Below are 24,423 nucleotides of genomic sequence, written 5' to 3'. Positions count from 1 at the left end.
ATAGAAGGACTTGATGAAGCTCAGCAGCTACTTGGAGATAGACTTTGCCATCTTCTGAATGTAGCTGGTGAAATTCGCTGGCATGTCCTTGAGTACTTCGGACATCGGGCGGGGCTCTACACCCTCAACTGGGGCTCCACCATGTCCGCGATCGGCTGGGGTCCTTCAGAAATCTCCTTCAAAGCAAGTTTCGTAGTTTTCAGCTCGGCTTCGCGCTCCTGAATGGTCTTCATGGCATTAACCAAGTCGATATCACCATCTTCGCGCATCTTTTTCTCTTTCTTCAGGTGATGATCGAGGTTCTCATATAATCATACCAACTTATCATCTTGATCTGTCACTTGGTAGTAAGAGTTCTTCTAGTCGGTGACTTGTCCCTGGAGATATTCTTTCGACTTCTTGAGCGCTGCACAAATAATACTCAAGAGGATCAGTATTACAAACAACATCAGTACTTGAAATCCAATGAGGATAGGCAAATACCTTCAATCTGCTAGTTTAACGACTTGTTGCGCCCCATGAGACGATCCTTTTCCTCTTCCAGCTGCCGGATGCGGTTTCGATATTCAGTGGCTTGTCCGTCATACTTCATCAGCAGTTGGGAGCAGTACTCCCTTTCCTTGGCCAGTTCCTTCGCAAGGGCCTCAGCACGGAGTAGTGAGTCCCTATAGCCTTGAAGCATCTGCGACTTCTTGCACCATAGAATAAGTACTTGTACCAGGGCATAGGTACTAATTTCAAGTTATGGAGAAAGCTCGATCAAGCCTACCTCTGCGTAAGCACCGATACGGCGGTGCATCTCCATCATCCAAGCTACCATATCCATGTTTAGCAATGGGTCATCGATCAACTAGATATCCCCAGCCGCCAGTGGATCCGCATGCGCTTCAGAACTAGTTGCACTGAGTGGAACCATGACCAAACTTGTCAATGAACCTGGCTCGAAAGATGGGTCAGTAACTACGACTTCCAGCACTTCCACCGCTTTATTTCTACCTCTATCAGGGGCTATGAGAGTAGCCATAGTGCCAGAGGTAGTCGCCACCACATCTTCGGGCACTTGTTGCTTGGGAGCTAGCACTACAACATCAGTCAATAACGATATAATATCGTGCATCAACGCTGCTACAAGAGACACAATACCTGGATTGCTTATCGTTGCAGGGTGTTCCTCTAGTTGCAGACTTGCTTGGACCGAGAAAGCATCTTGCACCGAGTGGCTACTGCTATTAGTCACGAGCCTCAAGCTCAGCCTTCCACAGTCCAAATCAGAGGATTTCCTACATAAGGCAAAGTTTCAGAGACACAAGCAAGTGGATCATGAGTTTTAATTACTACTTGAAGAAGAAGCAAGACATACCTTGTGGATCTCATCAACTTCAGAGAAGGTTCTCCTATCATGCGTATGGCTTGATGGTCAGAGACGGTTTCTTTGGCGTGGCTTGGATGGTTGCAGCATGATCATTGCCAGCCTCCGACACCGCCTCTGCTTTTTGAGTAGTCATTGCGCCGGCAAGGTCCACCTCATCTTCAATTTCGATCACCTCCTCGATGACCGGCAACTTGTGTTGCGTGGTCTCCGCAGCTGCCCTCTTTGCCTCGGTCACCTCTTCGAGTACCTGCACACCACCAATGCCATCTTGAGAAGACATGGTGGTATTGGAATTACCTACTTGGAATTACCTATTGTAATTACCACGGGAGGTACATCTTCTACGGTGATAGACTTTTTTACAGCCCACTTCGCAAGAATGGATAGCTTCTTCCTCGATGGCGAAGGAATTGCAGCTTCATGATTTTCCTCAGTTGCTCACTTCGTTGATTCAGAGGAAGACCTAGCCTTATCAGATGGCTGGGCCTTGACTTCAAAATCTTCTGCACCATCAGAACTAGAATGGCTGGAGGCCTCGAGTACTTCCTTCTCCTCATTATCGCTCTCAGCACTCTCTGCTATTTGCACGCATGAAGCGGCTTCTCAAATATCTTCTGATCCAACAGGAGGAGAAGTAGAGCAATACAAATGGACATCTTCCTGCAGAGAAAGACAAGTTAGTACACCCAGACACTATAAAATAAGTACTCAGGGGTCATGGCCACGGATACTTACAGGCTTTAGCGGGTTGGCGGTGCAGAATTCTCGCACAATGGTGGGGATCTCGCCCACATTCTTGAACATCTACCTCAGCCTCACCAAAATCTCGTCTGTGCCGAGCTCCTTGGGAGACACTCTTAATAGGTCAGTGACACCCAAGTACTCATAGCCCTAGTGACATCGTTGCTGCAGGGGCTGAATTCACCACTTCATGAAGCTGAAAACTGCCCCAATTCCAGTCAGTCCTTCTTGCTTCACTTTAGATATTCTGTCCAGGAGCTCGGGTAGCTGAAGGCAGTCTCCATGGGTTGGCTCATCCAGCCATCGGCTATTCCAAATGGGATGATGCCCTGTTAGCTTGGAATTTGGGATCGTGGTTGTAAATGTAGCACCACTTCTCCTTCCACCCAGCATTTGAATCTATTAGCTCGTAGTCCAAATACAGGCTGCTGAGCTTCTCCTTCATTTGAATTTTGGCACCTCTGACTACTTGGGTATGCTCCCTCTTTGGTTGCAACTTCATGCGAAAGAATTTACGGAAAAGTTGGAAGTGGGGTCTGATCCCCAAGAAAGCTTCGCACAAATGCACAAAAATAGCAGTGTGAAGTATACCGTTGGGGTTTAGATGAACTAGCTCCAACTTGTAATACTCCAATAGACCTTGGAAAAAATCTTATGCTAGCAAAGCAAGACCACGCTTGATGAAGTGAGCGAAGATTACCGTTTCATCCGAGTACTCCTCCAATGGCCATGGATTGTCGCAGGCGGGTCTCCAGTTGATGAAATCTCGATCTTGGAGCAGATTGACGGCCACCAACACCTTGATCTCTTCCTCCTTTAGAGATTATCGCTTCTAAGCACACGCAGGAGTGGGCGGTGCAGTTTGATCTATCTTTCCGTACTTGGGTGCCAACAGATGCAGCTCCTTCTTCTTGCTGGACTTCTTCTACTTCCCGTCCTCAACCACTTTGGATGCAGCAGCTGTCCTCCCCATCCTTGATGTCATGAGTTTTTTCTATCGCATACGCTCAGGGGCTATGTGGTGGAGGACAGTGGCGCTAGCGCTCGAGGATTAGGCAGCGACAACACTAGGGCTATAGTGTGGAACTGGAAAGAGTAGATGGCAAAGGTAAAACAGAAGGGATGATTTCCTCCGTTATTTATAACCGCGGTGTAGTAACAGTAGCGAGAATAAAACAATATTCAGGCTCAATGGCTCCGAAGATTTCGCAGCATTTGATTGGCAATTACCTCTATTTTTGGAAGAGATATGATTTCTGTTCAGTGATGGTCATGTTGACCAGAAGTTGACCCTTATACCCACCAAACTAGTCGGATAACAGCTCGGGGGCTGTATGCTGCATGCCCATCGACAAAAAAGCTTTTTCTCTAGGTTCTAAAGGGAAAGTGATGCAAATTACAGATTGACCCTTAGCCTGATTCTTCAATTCAACCTAAGACTTGGGGGCTACTCCATATGGATGTGACTTTCGTCGCATTTCCATATAAAATTCAAGATTGGAGGATAGAAGACTAAGTCAAATAAGGCTTGAGCACATTCTAGCCAGATGGCAGTGCTCATGTACCTTTGAAGACTCAACTCGGTGAAGTACTCGAAGAGCACCATAAACTAGTCAGTGAGCTCTACAAAAGTACTCAGAATTGCAGCATTTGACTAAAAAGTACTCGGGGACTTATCGTACTTACATCTATGGGCCCACTAAAAGGTTTGGACAGTCATAAATACAGGGCTAGACACCAAGGCATATCTAACATGGAGACTATGGTGCAAGGCAACGTAGTCTACATGGCAAGACAAGAACTAGTTGAGGATTAGGAAAACTACTCTTAGCAATAGGAGTAGAACTCGTCTAGTCGAATCCGACTAGTATTTTTGTAAAACAAACGACCTGTAACCCTACCCCCAGCAATATAAGGTGAGGCAGGGACCCCCTCCAAGGCAACTCAATCCAACCAACACACAGGACGTAGGGTATTACGCTATTCAGCAGTCCAAACCTATCTAAATCGTATGTCTGTGTTCACCTTCGAGTTCCTAATCTTGGAGAGCCCCACTAACCAAAATAGTACCTCAGGCACCCCCTCGGTAGGTTCCCAAGTCTAAACACCAACAACAGTAGCAGGAGCAGTTGAGAAGAACTAGCAGAGTTCACCAGCCCTCTACTAGGTATCCACCACATGAGTACTTATGGTTGTGAGCCCTAGTGTTATGAGGAGGCTATGTCTGATCAGCATAGGGATCCATGGTTGGAAGCCATGCAGGATGAGATGAATTCCCTGTATGAGAACAATACATATGAATTGGTGAATCTGCCAAAGGGCAAGAAATCATTGAAGAATAAGTGGGTGTACAGATTGAAGACTGAAGAAAATAGCTCACAACCAAGGTACAAGGCACGATTGGTTGTGAAGGGCTTTGCTTAGAAATAAGGTATTAACTTTGATGAGATATTCTCTCCTGTGGTCAAGATGTCTTCGATCCGAGTTTTTCTTAGTATGGCTGTTGCAATGGATTCAAAAATTGAGCAACTTGATGAAAGATGGCTTTCTTGCATGGTGACCTAGAGGAGGAGATTTATATGATGCAACCAGAAGGGTTTGAGGTTGTAGATAAAGAGCACTTGGTTCGCAAATTGACAAGAGCTTGTATGGCATGGAGCAAGCTCCTCAGCAGTGGTACAAGAAGTTTGAGTCTTTTATGACTAATCTTGGTTACCATAAAGCACAAGCTGGTCAATGTGTCTTGACGAATAGGTATGTCGAGGGTGATTTAATTATCCTCTTGCTTTATGTTGATGATATGTTGATTGCAGGAAGTAGCACAAAGAGAATTGCTCTCCTGAAGAAGACCTTGGGCAAGTCATTTGCCTTGAAAGATTTGGGACCGGCAAAACAAATACTTGGCATGAAAATGTCCCATGGTAGATCAAACAAAAAGATTTGGCTTTCACAAGAAGGATGAAGGACCAAAACGAGCAACCAGAGCGAGGGTGAACTGGAGCCAATTCAAATTTCTTCAAAGAACCTCGGTGAAAGTCCCAAACTAATCCACAAACCTCTATTCTAGCAATATCATCTCCCCTTAGCCATGCAAGAGCTAATGGACCTAGGAATGGTGCTAGAAGCCAAATTAGAGACTAACAGAAGCAAGAAAGAACCCAAACAAGTGTCAGAAGAAGAGATTCAAAAACCAACACAGAAGTATAGAAACTCCGCAAAACTCTTCAGAATATTCCACAACTTCCGGAGAATCCACACAAACTTTCGCAGAATCCACACCTATGGAATTTCCGGAAAATTCTTCGGAATTTTTCGAACAATTCTTTGGAATATTCCGCACCTTCAGAATTTTTCGGAATATTCTTCGGAATATTCCGCAGCTCCAAAAAAACAGCTTGCATGAAGAAGTCGGAAAAATCCAAAACTCAATCAAACGACCTCCAAAAATCACGAAATTCGAACCATAGACTCACAACAACATACCAAATCTATTCCCAAAGGATCACTCCAAAGAGCTTAAGTATTCATCACGAATTTTGGAGAAAACCAAAACCCTACCAAAGAACACGATTTTGGGAAAACTCAAAATAAAAGCCGAATGCATGGGGGATTTGATGGGGGATCATATCAAAGATGCTCACAAGGGTCCTAGCAACAATTTTTCCCAACAAACCTCATGGGATTTGGGCTCAAATGCGAAGAACGAAAAATCCCCAAAAATAGCTCCAAAAATACCGAAAAAGATAAAACGCAGATCTAGAAAAGGAGAAGCAATTGAGCACGAAATTGATCCTTGGATTACATCACCATGTCTGGTTACAAGCTAATCCTAAGCACAAACAAAGCTAGGATGGTAAAAAGATCAACACAAAGATCCCTCCTGTCTCTCCCCCTCTCACCTCCCAAAGGCTCTCAAACACAAATGACAAGCCCACCACCCAAAACAACCAAAGGGATGGCTGCCCCAACCAGCCATCTCTCATATATATAGGCATTTGGTAAATGGTCAAAATGCCCTGACATGAAGCACATAACTCAAATACCCTAAGGGGTAAAATCATTCAACTTTTTTCCCGTACATCAAACGTACTCAGCACCTTCACGACTTCGCTTTGCCTCGATGCAAGCTTCGCGTTGGTGCCACACATCCTCCGACTTGATGCCGGACGGCCAACTCGACCCCCGGTTTTGAGGCCAAATCGGTAAAACCCTCTCACACACCCTGCACACGTGACTCACCCTCGATTTTGAGGCCAAACCGGTCAAACCCTCTTGCACGCCGCGCCCGATGTGACTCACCGATGTTGACGCGTGTCCAGCCTCCACCAAGCCTCTAACGCCTCCAAGTCTTTCGCTCCCGACTCCCGAGCCGCCCACTAGATTCGCCTCTATCCCGGTTGACTCGACCAACGCCATCTCCATCACCATCCGTATACTCTTGCTCTTCCGTGCACCATGTGGATCGCCCATGACTCCACCCGGACCCTCGGGTCCCTCAGTCCAAGCCTACTCGTGTCCACACTTCATAGCCCTAGTACATCGGCGTGAACCTTTCGCTTGACCTTTACCTCATGCTGTCGACCACCATGTCGCACCCTAAACCTACACATCACAAGCCAAGAGACACCACACACAACATTAGGTTTACACAAACACCACAACACAACGCACACAACACAACATATCCAGTTAGCCATTAGAATAATCATTCACATATGGAATATGGACTCAACCGGTAAAGCCTCAAATCATCTAGTCAATCACTCATCACAAATAGACCAAGGCACATGTCAACTTAGTCTCTCAATTTCCCCCTTGATAAGTGCATTGACAAAAGATGATTTGAAAGGAAAAGAGAACTCATTCAAGTGCCAAAAAGCCAAGTAAAAGCAAACACAAGGCAACTTGATATGAGAAAGGATCATGCAAGGTCCAAACAAAAAACTCTAGGTTCCCAAAGAAGAGACAAAGGCTTAACACAACCGAAGAGTCAAGCAAAAGACACAAGAGTTTCATGAATCCCAAAATGCCATCAAAGCCATTTCAACATTTGTCAAACGCTCATCACAATCAAATCAAGGTTCATATCAACTTGATTTTCTCAATCTCCCCCTTGGTTAGTGTGTTGACAACATTCAAGCACAAAGAAATGGTTTGAGAGGCAAAAGCTAAAAATCTCATCCATGTGATCAAAAGCCAAATAAAATTCAAGATCAAAGTCACTTGAGATGAGCAGAGCCGTAAAAGCAAAGTTGTTAAACCAATTAGTCAAAAGTCTCATCTAAGTGATCGGAAGCCATGTAAAGGCAAAGATTAAAGTCACTAGGTGTGAGAAGCATCACAAGGCCAAATCAACTTGGAAAAGTCTCGGTCCCCAAAGACATGGGCAACAGCTCGGCCCAACCGAGATAAGGAACACATGATCCCTCAAGAAGAGGCAGAAAGGGCTCAACACCAATCATGTGAAGATCGACAGCACATGATCCCTCAAGAAGAGGCAGAGAGGGCTCAACACCAATCATGTGATGATCGAAAACACATGATCCCTCAAGGAGAAGCAGAAAGGGCTCAACACCAATCATGTGAAGATTGAAAACACATGATCCCTCAAGAAGAGGGAGAAGGGCTCAACACCAATCATGTGACGATCGAAAACACATGATCCCTTAAGGAGAGGCAGAAAGGGCTGAACACCAATCATGTGATGATCGAAAACTCAAACCAAATGCTGGTTTCTCAAGAAGAGGTAAAACCACAACACAACCGATAAAAGAGCAAAAGAGAGCACAACACTAGATGAAAGCTCAGAACCTCCCCCTGAATAAATGCACTCCCCTTGAAAACATGCCACATTGGAATGCATGTACAAGAAGAAAAGAATGCATGCTGCCCCTCAAATGCAAAACTCCTCATTAAATGCAAGACTCCCCCTTTAATGCAAAAATCAAGATTCGCATGGGAGCACAAAATGCATGCCATGAGGTGTACAACCTACCAAGCTTCTCAAATATTTCACAAAGCATTTACAAAGTCTAAAAGTGAGATAATGCACAAGCAGGTACATCATAAAGAGCAATTGCATCGCCATCAAGAGGATATTATGATATAAGCAAAAGATGAAGCAAGTTGTCAAGCTTTGCAGTTTAAAAAAGTATCACCACATGAGCAAGCACCTAGTCATGAATCACTCAAGCAAGAAGTAAACTAGGCCATAAGAGCTCATATAAGGAGGATACATTCTCAACAAGAGATCATTGCAAACACTCACATATGTATCACAAGTCATGTGAAAGCTTGTTGAAACTAAGTGCCTACTTCTTTTGGTAGACATCTTGTAACAACTAAGCGAGCAAGAATATCAACATTAAGCACAAAAACATGGTGAACTACTTTATTTTTATCATCGTTTTTCATCATTCACATAAAACAAGGTACATGAAGTGCCTTTACGGCACAAAGAAGCCAAGCTTCCCCAAGGAATGCATCATGGGCTAAACATTTGCAATGATACCTAGATCTTTGATCCAATTGAAAAGAATATGAATTCCAAGCAAAAGCTAAACATGAAACTAGCATTCAAGCAAGAACAATCCATAACAAGGCAACTACTCATGGGTGATAAGCAAGTCAAGTTTATAGCTTAGAAATAGCATTGGATTTAAAAATAATTATCTTATCATGTTTATAAGACAATATCATCAAGAGCATAATTGCACATTGCTAGACAATCACCAACCAATGCACTAGCTCACAAATAGCATCAGGAAATGCTAAGGATATATAAGAAAAGCTCATCTAGTGCAAAGTGTACAAGATGCAATATGATACAAATGCAATGCAATGCTACAATGGACGGGGTTCGACTCGAAATGAAGAAAGCTCATGAGGGTCAAACCAATCTAGGAAAAGCTCCGTGGCAAAAGAAGAACCACCAAGGATCCCAATTGAGTACCATAGAAAAGATACCAATTGAAGGATCAAAAATTGATATCATTTGAAGAAGATGAAATCCAATCGAAGATCAAATGTGATACCAATTAAAAGATCAAAAGTGGATACCAAAAACCAAAACAAGTCTTGGTCCAAACTCCCCCTCGAATGAAGCCAACTCCCCCTCAACCAAAGACACTATACAAGTGTACAAAGGCCTCTTCAGGGACATCGAGACCATGGCACAGGACGGCGTAGTCTACATTAAAAGATAGGAACTAGTCGAGGATTAGGAAAGTACTCGTTCCAATAAGAGTAGAACTCCTCTAGTCATATCGAACTAGTATTCTTGTAACCAACCGACCTGTAACCCTACCCCCGACAACATAAGGCAAGGTAGGGACCAACTCCAAAGCAATTCAATCCAACCAACACACGAACCTAGTGTATTACGCAATCTAGTGGTCCGAACTTGTCTAAATTGTGCTTCTGCGTTTACCTTCAAGTTCCTGATCTCAACAAGCCCCACTAACCAAAACACTACCTCACGCACCCCCTTGGTAGGTTGTCGGGGCTAAACATTGACAGTTAGCGTGCCAGGTAGGAGAGCTCGCCAAGAATCCACTGGCAAACTCGATGGCACAAGTCATCATCAAGCCAATTGTCACGTTTGGAGTAGGCGCAACATTCGTCTTTGGCTCCTAGGTTTGCATCACGGACGGTGCTGGAAATTTCCACCACCACATTGCGTCAACCTCGAAGAAGAAGCAACAAACCATGAAGCTCCAGTGCCAAGCTCTAGAGGATCTCGTCGAGAATTTTGGGGAATTTTCAATTTCTGACCTAGTCAGAAGCTAGGGGGACAAGCCCGAGTACAACTCGACTTCTTCCACTAGACATATTGACCCACACGAGCTAGCACATAAGCCATCGTACGAATTGGATTACCACCAGAGTCAATTCCCGTTCGGACTCCGTAATACGGCCACTATTCATTAGGTTGTCCTGTCTAGATCACAATTCGATATGGATACGATTGAGGACCTCGACTACTACTTCAATCCAGATGAGGAGACTCCTTTATCAAGTCTGCAGCAGGGCCTGGTAATCTCATCAGCTCCCTAAGGAAGATTCGTCTTCTGGCCCAACATGAAGCCACCCGCTCTTGCCAAAGACAACAATTCGCGCCTCATCGCCTACCTCGACACTCTCCCGTACCAAGAGGGAGCTCCTCTGTCACCCATCTACGAGGAAGGTGGCACCACAGAGGTCATCACTTCAAGCTCGGAAAGCTATTCCCCAGAATGAGAACTCTTCTCTTTCATTACTACACAAGAGGATGAAGAAGAAGAGCAACGGGACAGAAACCCGTCACATGAGCGTCACCCAGATGATGTCTCGCAGGATGAACTCATCGCCAACGTTGTTGGAGAGGAGACTGAAGCTCAAAGAACCTGACGATGAGAAAGGAACGCCGCAAGAGTAGAGTGCCGCTGCTGCCTTGTAGTGGACCTACCAATCATGAACCTGGATAATGCCTTTGAAGTAGTTCAAACACATCACCATCATACTCCACTCGCCACCATCGTGTCTATTGATCTCATCACCCGCGCGACGTCATAGAACAAGTACACTAGACAGCTGGCTAAACTGGTAGAACGCACGTACAAATAACTCAATCTGTAGAATACAATACAGTCAGTCCAACGCACAGCATCCTAGCGAAGACAACATGGCAGTAGCCATAGAGGCCCTCTGTCTAGAACAAGTCAACTTGAAGGTGCCAGACCATGACAAGCTGGAGCTGAACGTAGTCGGGCAGGACCCTCGGGAGGCCGTGGCCACCGTGGGGCTAACCTAGGATGCAAACACCTAGCAGAAGACCTCCACAACAAGATCAACGCCAGCCGCGACTCCCGTACCATCATCGATGGACGGTACCGCGAGCGCGAGCAAGAAGTCGAACACCCAGGAGATGATACTGATGGGTTCCCCACCTTCTCAAGATGTGTGAGGAGGACAACTCTACCTAAAAAGTTCAAACCTCCGGGTATCACCAAGTACGATGGCAAGTAGAACCCAGTCCAATGGCTCCGGTGCTACTCATTGTCAGTACAAGCAATTGGGGGAAACGACGACACCGAAGTCATCGATTTCCCAATCTGCATAGAGGTGGCGCCATTCACGTTGCTCGAATCGTTGGACAAGAACTCCATCGACTTGTGGAAAGACTTCAAGGTGGTGTTCACCAACAACTACGTAGGGGCAATGCAGCGACCTGGCAACAGGATCAATTTGTCTCGGGTCAAGCAATAAGAAGGCGAGACCCTGGGAAGCTACTTACGTCGCTTCTTCGATAAGAAGGCCACAATCGTGGATATCATGGAGCGCGACATCATTGACTGCTTCCAAAATGGCCTCCATGACCGTCAAATGTTCTAGGACTTTGGCAGAATATGTCCCGCTGATGTCAAATCCCTCAAGATCGTGGTACAGACATGATGAAGAAGATAGGAAGATCAAAAGGTTCGAGTCCAATCGCAACAAGGGCCAACACAACAACAATTAGAACAATGGCCAACGCAACAACAAGAACCGCAATGATTGCCCCAACAATGACAAACAAAATAACTACTCTGGAGGTCACAACCGCAAGCACAAGCCAAAAAACACTATCGTGGCAACCTCGCAGTCATCCAAGAAAGGTGGCGGCAAGGATCAAGACAGGCCCTCGTTGAATGAGCTCCTGAAGAAACAGTGCCCATGGTACCAAAACCACAAGCACTTTGCGATAGATTGTTTTAGTCTGCGAAGAGTCATGAAGGACCTGCCAGAGCCATCTAGCACCAAAGCTAAGGGCAAGGCCAAGGAATACGAAGACAATGGTGACAGTGGCAAGTTCTAGAACTCGTCCAACACTGTCAACATCATCTTCGGTGGAGCCCCTGGTACTGGTACTAAGCGGTCCCTGAAGCTCACTCTTTGAGAGATAATGTCCATTGAACCTGCAACGCCAACGTTCCTCAAATGGTCCGAGGTGCCAATTACCTTCTCCAAGAAGGACCAATTGACTAGTTTCTCTAGCACAGGACAGTATCCCCTCATCCTGGACCCGATTGTCGCTGGCTCCAGACTTACTAAAGTACTCCTCAATGGCGGTAGCGGTCTCAATGTCCTGTTCACCAAGACACTAAAGAAGATAGGCCTCGACGTCACTGATATGCTCACCCCGACAAACTCCCTGTTGTACGGGATCATCCCAGGCAATGCGGCTATACCCCTCGGATAGGTGGTTTTGCCAGTCACCTTTGGGGCCAAAGAACACTACCGGACAAAAAACAACCGGTTCGAGGTGGCAAACTTCAAAATATCGTACCACGCCATCCTCGGAAGACCAGCATTGGCCAAATTCATGGCCATCCTGCACTATGTGTACTTAGTACTCAAAATGCCGAGATCCAAGGGAGTACTCTCCCTGCACGGAGACATGGAGAGGTCGTAAAACTACGACACAGAAGCCGTTGAGCTAGTAGTAACTACCCAGGTACCAATCTCAATGATGCAAGTCTTCGCCGCATCCAAGAAACTATCCTCGTTAGAGCTCGAGATCCCAGAAAAGAAGTCAGGGCCAACCAAGGTCAAGCAGGCAAGTGAAGTAGATGTAAAAGTCATTGACCTTGAGATTGGTGACAGCTCCAAAACATCCCTGATTGGATCCAAAACAAGTTTACCAAGTGGATCAAGGTGAAGCCAGTAACCTTCCCTAAAGGCAGACAAAGTACTCGACTGTTGGAGGTATGCCCTAGAGGCAATCATAGATGTCACACCCGATTTTAAGGACAAAATCAAGTGCATTAAATACATGTGCGCCAGGATCAAGTTACACACATGTACGACAATAGTGAATAGCAAAGACAGTGCTAAATCGAATAAAGAGAGTATTAACCATTATTACATGACCGAATGTCTCACATAAACCACCAAGTCTAATTATTACGCAGCGGAACTCCAAAGATGACGACGACTCCACAGGCAGCTGACTGAAGAAACGTACGCCTAGAACTCCTCGAAGTCGTGTAGATACTCCTCTTCCCAATTAACTTGGTCTGAACAGCGGTTTTGCAAGGGTGAGTACACTTATGGTTGATACTCAACAAGTCGTGGGGAATAGTGTAGTGTAAGGCAAACCAAGGTATGGCTAAGGCATAATTAGCATTCGCTTTTAATTAAGTTGGTCAAATTTTATTAGCAATTAACTAAGTATAAGTTTATACCACCCGAAATTAAACATGATCATAAATAAAGTAAACAACATATGCATGAAATGATAACAAGTTAAATCCATCTTCCGATAATATTATCATGTGAGGGTCCAGGCCGCTCTTCACCGTGAGCACGGCTGATCGATCAGTTTAACACTCTGCAGAGGTGGCACATCTTTACCCACAAGTCGCGTAACAGTTCAAAAGAACTTTGGACCCAACCATGCGGTGCTAGCTAGGCACCATACCACACTTCCGAGGTGTGATTGCATAGGGACGCTACGAGGCCTTTACAAAGATTCGCTAGCAATGTGGTAACCCGCTAAGGTTTCAGGTCGAAGCGAAACATAGCAGTCCCCTAGAGAGCATAGTGTCTTAGCCAAGCCCACTTCCCAAGAGAGCGAGTGCTATATCCCATCAACGCCTCCCCTCTTGCCCTTTTGGTAAGATTACCCCAAACTAGAGTTTCTAATTAATCAGCCAAGACCAGAGCCATTTAGTCTTGTGGTAGCACTGTTTTCCTGGGTGGTCGCTCCATGTTCCGATTAACAAATAATGATGTTGTCTTAATGAAAGGTATAACAGAAGTAAAGCAAGATTAAGCATTGTGTGTAGTTAAACCACCATGTACCAAGTAAGCACTAAGCATGAGCTACCCAACATAAAGTAAACCGGTTGGTCAAGGCAAAGGTAAATCAATCTAGGCGAACCTTAATTGGGACCCATCAATTTAATCTTAATATGTGCATAGCATAAATGTTGAGTACGAGAAAGTAAAGGTGTGTAGGACAACAAGGTAGTGATCAAGGACACGACTTGCCTTCTTGGCCTTGCTCCTGCTGTTCGTACTCCTCGAAGGCTTGATCTGCAACTCCCTCGAACTGCGGGGCGTCTACACGTGTCACACGAGCGCATACAAGCAAACATGGGCAAAAGTAAGAAAACAGTACAACAAACATAGTTAAACAGAGAAAACAAGCTTGAAAAGATGATCTACGCTTTAAAATGAACACGTGGATATAAAGAACACGAAAAACGGAGTTAAGATGCAAAAGATATGATTAAAACAAGATCCAGGGACTTTTCTGTGAGAAAAACAAAACTTTTAGGGCCTATCCGCGAAAACCGAGGGCTTATACGTAATTATTCGTATAAACCGAGGGTCTGACGCGTCAAAACATCAAACCCGGACGGCGGGTTGATTTCTGGAAAGCTCAAGGGTTAAACCGAAAAATGCGAGGGCAGATCTGTAATTATTTTCAACGCGATCTGGACCGCGGGTTGATTTGCGGAAAAGGCGGGGGCTTAAGAGCAAAAGCGGCGCGGCGCAGCTCGGTTGACCGGTACGCGGCCGGATTGACCCGCGATTGACCGTCGGATCTTGATCCGACGGCTGCGGTTGACGACGACTCGCGACGGCGGCGGAAACCAGAGCGGCGGCGGCGGCGAGCGGCGGCGCGCGACGGCGAGCGGCGGCGGGTCGCCGGAGTAACCCGAAATAGCGCTCCCGTGCACGGCTTGGCGCGCGGCTTGCACCAAAAGAGAGAGGGGAACACGGTGATCCCGTTTTGGATGTCCTTGACGACGGGTGCTCACCGGAGGCGGCGAACGACGGCAGGGAAGAGGCGGCGGCGCTAGGAGCTTGGGCGGCTAGGGTTTCGGGGAGCTGCGGCGCTGGTTTTGGGTGGAGGAGACCGGGAGGAGGAGGCGGCTTTTATAGGGGCTTGGAGATAGAGGGCTTGGGGTTTAAACCCCGGGGGATTCGGAGCGGATGAGGGAGTCCCGGGCGGAGGCGGCGGCGCGGCGGTTGCGGGAATCCGGCCGGAGGTGGGAGACGATGGCGGTGGGCCCCACCTGTCGGCGGCCACGGGCGAAGGCGGGCTGGTGCTGCATCGTGGGCCGGCGCGGCGTTGGTGGGCCGCGGGGTGCGGGCGAGGAAGCGGCGGGCGGAGCAGGCCGAGCGGAGCTGGGCCGGCGCGAGCGCGCGCGAGCCGCGGGGAGGAGGCAAAGCGGCGGGCCGCGCGGAGGGGAGCTGGGCCAGCGGCTGGCGAAGCAGCTGGGCCGCAAGGAAAAGAAAAGGAGGAGGGGGCCGGCGGCGGATTCGCGGGCCGGTGGAGCTGCAGCTGGGCCGAGAGAAGAAGAGGAAAAAGGGTAAGAGAAGAAGGTTTCGGCCCAGGAGGAGAAGAAGGAGAAAGAAAAAAAAAGAAAGAGAAAAAGAAATGGTTTGGAATTTGAATTTAAATTTGGAAATTCAAAATTGAATCAAACTCAAGAAATCAAAATTAATGCACCAGCATGAATGCACAAATAAATCCTATGATGAATTAATTGAATTAAAGAAAATGAATTTAAATGCCTAGAATTTAAATGACACCCTAATTTGAGCAAATTTTAATTAATTTGAATTATTGAAATTTTGGGTGTTACAAATCCCACCCCCCTTAAGAAGAATCTCGTCCTCAAGATTCGGAAGATCCTGCAAAGAGATGGGGAAATTCCTTCTGCAACTCGTCCTCTCTTTCCCAAGTTGCCTCGTCCTCTGTATGGTGACTCCACTGAACCTTACACATTCTGATCGTCCGATTCCTTGTAACCCTTGCCAAAGTATCCAAAATCTTAATGGGGTATTCCGTGTAAGTGAGATCATCCTGAACATTCAATTCCTCCATTGGCAACTGTTCCTCGGGAACTCTGAGGCACTTCTTAAGATGTGAGATATGGAACACATCGTGTACATCCGACAACTGATTAGGCAACTCCAATCGATAGGCTACCTGTCCCACTCGCTCAAGAATCTTGAACGGACCGATGAATCGAGGTGACAATTTCCCTTTGACCTTAAATCTGCGCATACCCCTGATGGGCGATACGTTGAGATACACATAATCATCCACCTCAAAGGTCAATTCCCTTCTCCTGGTGTCAGCATAACTCTTCTATCGAGACTGTGCAGTCCTCAAGTTTTGTCGGATGATCTGGACCTATCTTTCTGCCTCTTGTATAATTTCTGGCCCGAATAGCTGACTCTCTCCTGTTTCACTCCAATAAAGGGGTGTTCGGCACTTTCTACCATACAAAGCCTCAAATGGTGACATTTTGAGACTGGCTTGATAACTGTTATTATAGGAAAACTCTGCATAAGGTAGACTCTTGTCCCAACTACCTCCATGTTTTAATGCACACGCTCTTAACATATCCTCCAATATTTGATTTGTTCTCTCGGTCTGTCCATCTATCTGAGGATGATAAGCGGAACTGAAATTCAACCTTGTACCTAGAGATTCATGCAATTTTTGCCAGAAGCGTGACGTGAACTGAGTACCTCGGTCAGACATGATCTTCTTGGGCACACCATGCAAACACACTATTCTTGACATGTACAACTCTGCTAACCTTGCCCCAGAGTGTGTAGTCTTTACTAGAATGAAGTGTGCTACCTTTGTCAATCTGTCGACAATAACCCAAATCGAGTCATAACCAGCTTGAGTGCGGGGCAATCCAACTATAAAGTCCATGCCGATTTCTTCCCACTTCCATTCAGGCACTTTCAACGGTTGAAGCAATCCAGCTGGCCTCTGGTGTTCAGCTTTAACCCTTTGACATATGTCGCAAACAGCTACATGTGCAGCTACATCTTTCTTCATTCTGGGCCACCAATACTTCTGCTTAAGATCTTGATACATCTTGGTGCTTCCGGGGTGGATGGAATAGGCTGAATCGTGAGCTTCTTTCAAGATCGTCTCACGGAGATTTCCCACATTGGGTACCCAAATCCTTCCTTTGACCCATAAGGTTCCCTGAGAGTCTTCTGTATAGTCTATGGCTCTTCCTTCTTTAACCATCTCCTTGATTTCCTTGACCTTGGCATCCTCAAGCTGTCCTGCCCGTATCTCTTGCTCTAGAGTCGACTCCACTTCCATCGTTGCTCCCTCAGTATGTGCAACGAAACTCAAATTGAGCCTCTCAAATTCTTTCATCAACTCGTCAGGTAGCTGGAATGCTAAGGCTAAGTTAACATGACCCTTCCGACTCAAAGCATCTGCAACCAGATTAGCCTTACCAGGGTGATAGTGAATCTCCAGATCATAGTCATTGATAAGCTCTAACCATCGTCGCTGTCTCAGATTAAGGTCCTTCTGAGTGAAGATATACTTGAGACTCTTGTGATCAGTATAGATCTGACACTTAGTCCCCAGAATGTAGTGTCTCCAAATCTTCAAAGCATGCACCACTGCGGCTAACTACAAATCATGAGTCGGGTAATTCTGCTCATGTTTCCTCAGTTGCCTAGAAGCATAGGCGATCACATGACCTTCCTGCATCAGAACACAGCATAAACCCTGTCGAGATGCATCACAATATATGTCAAACCCTTTATGCAGATCTGGCATTACCAATACTGGAGCTGTGGTCAACCTCTTCTTCAGTTCCTCAAAACTTGCCTGACATGCCTCTGTCCATTTGAATTCCCTTCCTTTTTCTAGTAGCGTAGTGAGGGGCTTCACTATCTTGGAGAATCCTTCAATGAACCTGCGGTAATAGCCTGCGAGTCCGAGAAAACTCCTAATCTCGGTTACTGTCTGCGGCGGTTTCCACTTCAAGACATCCCTGACCTTGCCTGGATCCACTGAAATTCCACCATCGGAGATTATATGACCAAGAAAAGAGACTTCCTTTAACCAGAACTCACACTTGCTGAATTTCGCATACAACTGATGTTCTCTCAACTTCTGAAGTACTAACCTCAAGTGTTCCTCATGTTCTTCCTCACTCTTGGAGTAAATCATGATATCATCAATGAACACCACGACAAACTTATCCAGGTACTCCATAAATACCTTATTCATCAGATACATGAAGTAAGCTGGAGCATTTGTCAGCCCGAACGACATTACCGTGTACTCGAAGAGACCATATCTGGAAGTAAAAGCGGTCTTGGGTATGTCAGACGGCCTAATCTTCATCTGATGATAACCCGATCGCAAATCGATCTTGGAGAATACCTTGGCTCCTCTCATCTGATCGAACAAATCCTCAATGCGGGGCAATGGGTACTTGTTCTTGACGGTCACCTCGTTCAGTGCTCTATAATCCACACACATCCTCTGAGTATCGTCCTTCTTTGGCACAAAGATAACCGGTGCCCCCCATGGTGATGAACTAGGCCGAATAAACTGTTTTGCTGATAATTCCTCTAGTTGCTGTTTCAATTCTTTTAATTGTTCAACCGACATTCTATAAGGACGTTTGGAGATAGGTGCAATACCAGGTAAAAGATCAATAGCAAATTCAATTTCGCGGTCAGGTGGCATACCTGGTAAATCGTCGGGGAACACATCCGGGTAGTCACACACCACTTTGATATCTTCCAAGGATTTTCCAGCCAACTGATTAACTGCACAATCTGCTGCTGAAGGTGTAGTAGCCACAAATTCAATTCTTTCCCCTGCTGGGCTTGTGAGAAGAACCGACCTTTTTGCACACTGTATCACTGCATCGAATTTGCTCAACCATCCCATACCGAGTATCACATCAATTCCACTTGATTCCAATACTATAAGATTAGCCGGGAAATCTCTGCCGATTATCTTGAGGTTTACTTGGTTACATCGATATGATGCTTTCATGTTTCCCCCTGGTGAACTGACTAGCATGTGGCGTGGCATGGTACTTATGGGTATGTTATGCTTAGCTACGTACTGTGCAGTAATGAAAGAATGGGATGCTCCAGAATCAAATAATACTGAGGCGGGTGCCGAGTTGACAAGAAACATACCGAGCACAACGTCTGGAGCCTCCTGAGCGGTATCCACATCCACATGGTTTAGCTTACCACGCACAAAGTTCTGCTGTCCTTGCGCGCGCTGCGGGGTCTGGTTCACATTCCGTGACTGCTGCGCCTGCGGGTTCTGTCGAGGTGTGTTATTATTCTGCACAGGGGTAGAAGGCACACGCCTCTTGGGACAAGCGTTGGCATAGTGGCCAACCTCACCACACTTGTAGCAAGTGTTACCCCCTGGAGCATTAGGCCTCGCTGGAACGCCTGCAGGAGTCATCTGGCGGTTCTGCGGAAAGCTGGGGCGCGGAGTCTGCATAGTCTGCATCCCCGGACGCTGGAACTGAGGGCTGGGGCGCTGGAATGAATGCTGAGCGGGGCGCTGGAATGACTGCTGCCCATATTTCCCACTCGGACCCCCTGCATGGAGCGGCGTACCCTGCTGTGGAGCAAAGCGAGGGCGAATGTTGCTTCCTGAGGACGACTGGGAATTAAATTTCCTCTTCATCTCCCCGAGCTCATTCCTCTTGTGTTCCAGGCCAATCGCCTTGTCTAGCATCTTTTGGAAACTGGGGAAGGTGTGCGACATCAGCTGATATTGGAGTGGTCCAATCAACCCATCCAAGAACAGGTCCTGCTTCTGCTCATCATCAGCAACATCCTCGGGAGCATATCGGGACAACTGGACAAACTTGTCCCTGTACTCTGCCATTGTCATGTTCCCCTGCTTAAGAGCAAGGAACTCCTTCTTTTTAAGCTTCATCAATCCGGAAGGAATATGATGACTTCTGAAGCTATTCCTGAATTCGTCCCAGGTAATGCCATTAGCATTGGCATGTGTGGCAGTGTAAGCATCCCACCAATCAGCAGCTGGCCCTTCCAGGCGTCCTGAAGCATACAGAACCTTCTCCCTGTCAGTACACTGGGCGATATTCAGCATCTTCTCCACTGTTTTCAGCCAATCATCAGCATCTAACGGATCCGGAGAATGTGAAAATGTCGGGGGCTTGTGGCTCATGAACTCCCTGTGCCTGTCCCTTGGCGGTGGCTGCTGCTGGTTGTTGTTGTTGTTGTTATTGTTCAGCTGAGCTTGTAAAGCTGCCACGGTGTTGGTCAGTCCGGCGAGAAGCTGAGTCTGAGCTGCTAGAAACTGCTCCATCCCTGTAGGTGCTTGCTGGTTCTGCTGCGGAGCGGTGTTGGGATTGCTGCTGTTGTCCCTGTGGTGAGGCACAACGGGACGGTCAACTCCTGATCCAGACCTGGTGTTTACCATCTGAGCGTTAGAGACAACCGATTTAGATGGATGTGTGAAAGAATAACTGAGAAAGATAAAGCGACAAGATGTAAAAGTAAAACAGATTCTGTTAGCTCCATTTAATAAGGTGTGGTCGTCAGAAGAAGTGTCCATAAATTCTGAAAAATTACCAAGTCGTAACATATTAAATTTGTGAACCAACCCAACTGGAACCATCTCAATCGGACTTCTGGATCTCGAGTTACAAAATTAACAAGCTGAAAGTGTCGGTCGACAGTTTCAGATTCTGATTGCTTTACTAATTCGCATACATCTCCCAGAAGGATATTCCAAAAATTCTGAAAATCTTACAGAAAATACTCCACGAAGTTCTGAAACTAACCCCACTGGTTTCATGTCATTTGGACTTCCGTAGCTCGAGATATAAATAAAACAGTACTGGCGTGTCAGTTAATGTCGAGAACAGAATTGAATGTCGCTTAGCTTGCATGATAGATAGATTTAGACAGATGGTAGATCATGATTAAGGAAGATTAAATACTGATTTGGAACAGAAATAAAACCCAACTAAGCACTTTATTTATTAAGACTAGTATCGTGTGGCAATTGCCCCACATACCGCACTCATTACAAAATCCAACTCAAACATGTAACACAAAACCAAGCATCTAAGCACACTTTATCTAACACACTCGAACGACGTCTAACGATTATAAGAACTAAAACACTCCTAATTTCCTAGAGGTCTTCTGCTGTGGCGCCGGGCGAGTCGTAGCGGGGACGCTTAGGCGACGGCGACGAAGCGGGATGAACAGCAAACTCCTGCGGCGGCGGTGCCCCCGTCGCGGCAGCCATATTCGCATCCCTCTCCCACCGGAGTTCCTGAACCTCCTGTTGAAGCTCCTGGATGTGGTTGTTTGCTTCATTCAATGCGGTGAGAGCTGCCGACGTGTACTTGCGGAGGAAGTCTATAGCCATGTCAACCCCATCATTAGTAGCGATGAAGGTTCTTGCTTCCCCACTAGCTCGGTATGGAAGGAACCGATGGTAAGTGTGCTGCAGTCGCAGCCGTTCCTTGTGGGAGACGACCTCAAGTGCCCTCCTGGCTGCCTCGGCAATGCCGGACTCCATGGTCCTCCTTACTGTCACATCATGGTGAATAGCCTTCACCTCCCATCCTCCTTCGTGCTCCTCACGAAGGACAACCTTCACCTCCCAAAAAGTGGAATAGCGAGGGTGGCTGAACCGGGAGCACTTGTAGAGTGGCCTCATGCCGTACCCCAAGCGGTGACAAGTCCACCTGAGTATGTCGGCCATGTGCACTCCTTGGCCTTAATCTTCCTTCACCCATTTGATCCATGTCTCAGGCTCGGGATCTGCTTCGGGCTCATCATCCGTCAAGTCGACGACCGGTACGGGCGTCGGGGCTGGTGCAGGAGCTGGTGCCGGTGCTGGTGACGGTGTAGTCTCCTGCTCCATGGTCATGGCGTCCTCGTCAGAGTCATCCCCCGGATGCTGGAAGATCTCTTCCTCTTCCTCCTCGTCCCAAGGCTCTATGGGGGCGTACGACGGCGCGATGCCATGACGCAGGGGACGGGTGCTCTTGCGTGCGGTCAACCGGGTGCGAGCCATCTAACAGAAAGAAGGGAGAAAATTTTTAGAAAAAAATTTTGAACGAACCAAAGGATTAAAAATAGCAACAAGGATGAGACAAATCAAGTTTAGGAATAATTAAGTAGATTTAAATTAAGAAAGGTAGGAATGGCTACTAGATTATTATAATCCTTAAATACGACCATTTTCTAACTAGGCTAACGTCCTACAGTCAACACGGCTCTGGTACCACTTTTGTCACACCCGATTTTAAGGACAAAATCAAGTGCATTAAATACATGTGCGCCAGGATCAAGTTACACACATGTACAACAATAGTGAATAGCAAAGACAGTGCTAAATCGAATAAAGAGAGTATTAACCATTATTACATGACCGAATGTCTCACATAAACCACCAAGTCTAATTATTACGCAGCGGAACTCCAAAGATGACGACGACTCCACAGGCAGCTGACTGAAGAAACGTACGCCTAGAACTCCTCGAAGTCGTGTAGATACTCCTCTTCCCAATTAACTTGGTCTGAACAGCGGTTTTGCAAGGGTGAGTACACTTATGGTTGGTACTCAACAAGTCGTGGGGAATAGTGTAGTGTAAGGCAAACCAAGGTATGGCTAAGGCATAATTAGCATTCGCTTTTAATTAAGTTGGTCAAATTTTATTAGCAATTAACTAAGTATAAGTTTATACCACCCGAAATTAAACATGATCATAAATAAAGTAAACAACATATGCATGAAATGATAACAAGTTAAATCCATCTTCCGATAATATTATCATGTGAGGGTCCAGGCCGCTCTTAACCGTGAGCATGGCTGATCGATCAGTTTAACACTCTGCAGAGGTGGCACATCTTTACCCACAAGTCGCGTAACAGTTCAAAAGAACTTTGGACCCAACCATGCGGTGCTAGCTAGGCACCATACCACACTTCCGAGGTGTGATTGCATAGGGACGCTACGAGGCCTTTACAAAGATTCGCTAGCAATGTGGTAACCCGCTAAGGTTTCAGGTCGAAGTGAAACATAGCAGTCCCCTAGAGAGCATAGTGTCTTAGCCAAGCCCACTTCCCAAGAGAGCGAGTGCTATATCCCATCAACGCCTCCCCTCTTGCCCTTTCGGTAAGATTACCCCAAACTAGAGTTTCTAATTAATCAGCCAAGACCAGAGCCATTTAGTCTTGTGGTAGCACTGTTTTCCTGGGTGGTCGCTCCATGTTCCAATTAACAAATAATGATCTTGTCTTAATGAAAGGTATAACAGAAGTAAAGCAAGATTAAGCATTGTGTGTAGTTAAACCACCATGTACCAAGTAAGCACTAAGCATGAGCTACCCAACATAAAGTAAACCGGTTGGTCAAGGCAAAGGTAAATCAATCTAGGCGAACCTTAATTGGGACCCATCAATTTAATCTTAATATGTGCATAGCATAAATGTTGAGTACGAGAAAGTAAAGGTGTGTAGGACAACAAGGTAGTGATCAAGGACACGACTTGCCTTCTTGGCCTTGCTCCTGCTGTTCGTACTCCTCGAAGGCTTGATCTGCAACTCCCTCGAACTGCGGGGCGTCTACACGTGTCACACGAGCGCATACAAGCAAACATGGGCAAAAGTAAGAAAACAGTACAACAAACATAGTTAAACAGAGAAAACAAGCTTGAAAAGATGATCTACGCTTTAAAATGAACACGTGGATATAAAGAACACGAAAAACGGAGTTAAGATGCAAAAGATATGATTAAAACAAGATCCAGGGACTTTTCTGTGAGAAAAACAAAACTTTTAGGGCCTATCCGCGAAAACCGAGGGCTTATACGTAATTATGCGTATAAACCGAGGGTCTGACGCGTAAAAACATGAAACCCGGACGGCGGGTTGATTTCTGGAAAGCTCAAGGGTTAAACCAAAAAATGCGAGGGCAGATCTGTAATTATTTTCAACGCGATCTGGACCGCGGGTTGATCTGCGGAAAAGGCGGGGGCTTAAGAGCAAAAGCGGCGCGGTGCGGCTCGGTTGACCGGTACGCGGCCGGATTGACCCGCGATTGACCATCGGATCTTGATCCGACGGCTGCGGTCGACGACGACTCGCGACGGCGGCGGAAACCAGAGCGGCGACGGCGGCGAGCGGCGGCGCGCGACGGCGAGCGGCGGTGGGTCGCCGGAGTAACCCGAAATAGCGCTCCCGTGCACGGCTTGGCGCGCGGCTTGCACCAAAAGAGAGAGGGGAACACGGCGATCCCGTTTTGGATGTCCTTGACGACGGGTGCTCACCGGAGGCAGCGGACGACAGCGGGGAAGAGGCGGCGGCGCTAGGAGCTCGGGCGACTAGGGTTTCGGGGAGCTGCGGTGCTGGTTTTGGGCGGAGGAGACCGGGAGGAGGCGGCGGCTTTTATAGGGGCTTGGAGATAGAGGGCCCGGGGATTAAACCCCGGGGGATTCGGAGCGGATGAGGGAGTCCCGGGCGGAGGCG

Source organism: Setaria viridis, chromosome 3 (assembly GCF_005286985.2).
Source record: "Setaria viridis chromosome 3, Setaria_viridis_v4.0, whole genome shotgun sequence".
NCBI lineage: Eukaryota > Viridiplantae > Streptophyta > Magnoliopsida > Poales > Poaceae > Setaria > Setaria viridis.
This window is presented reverse-complemented; position numbering follows the sequence as displayed.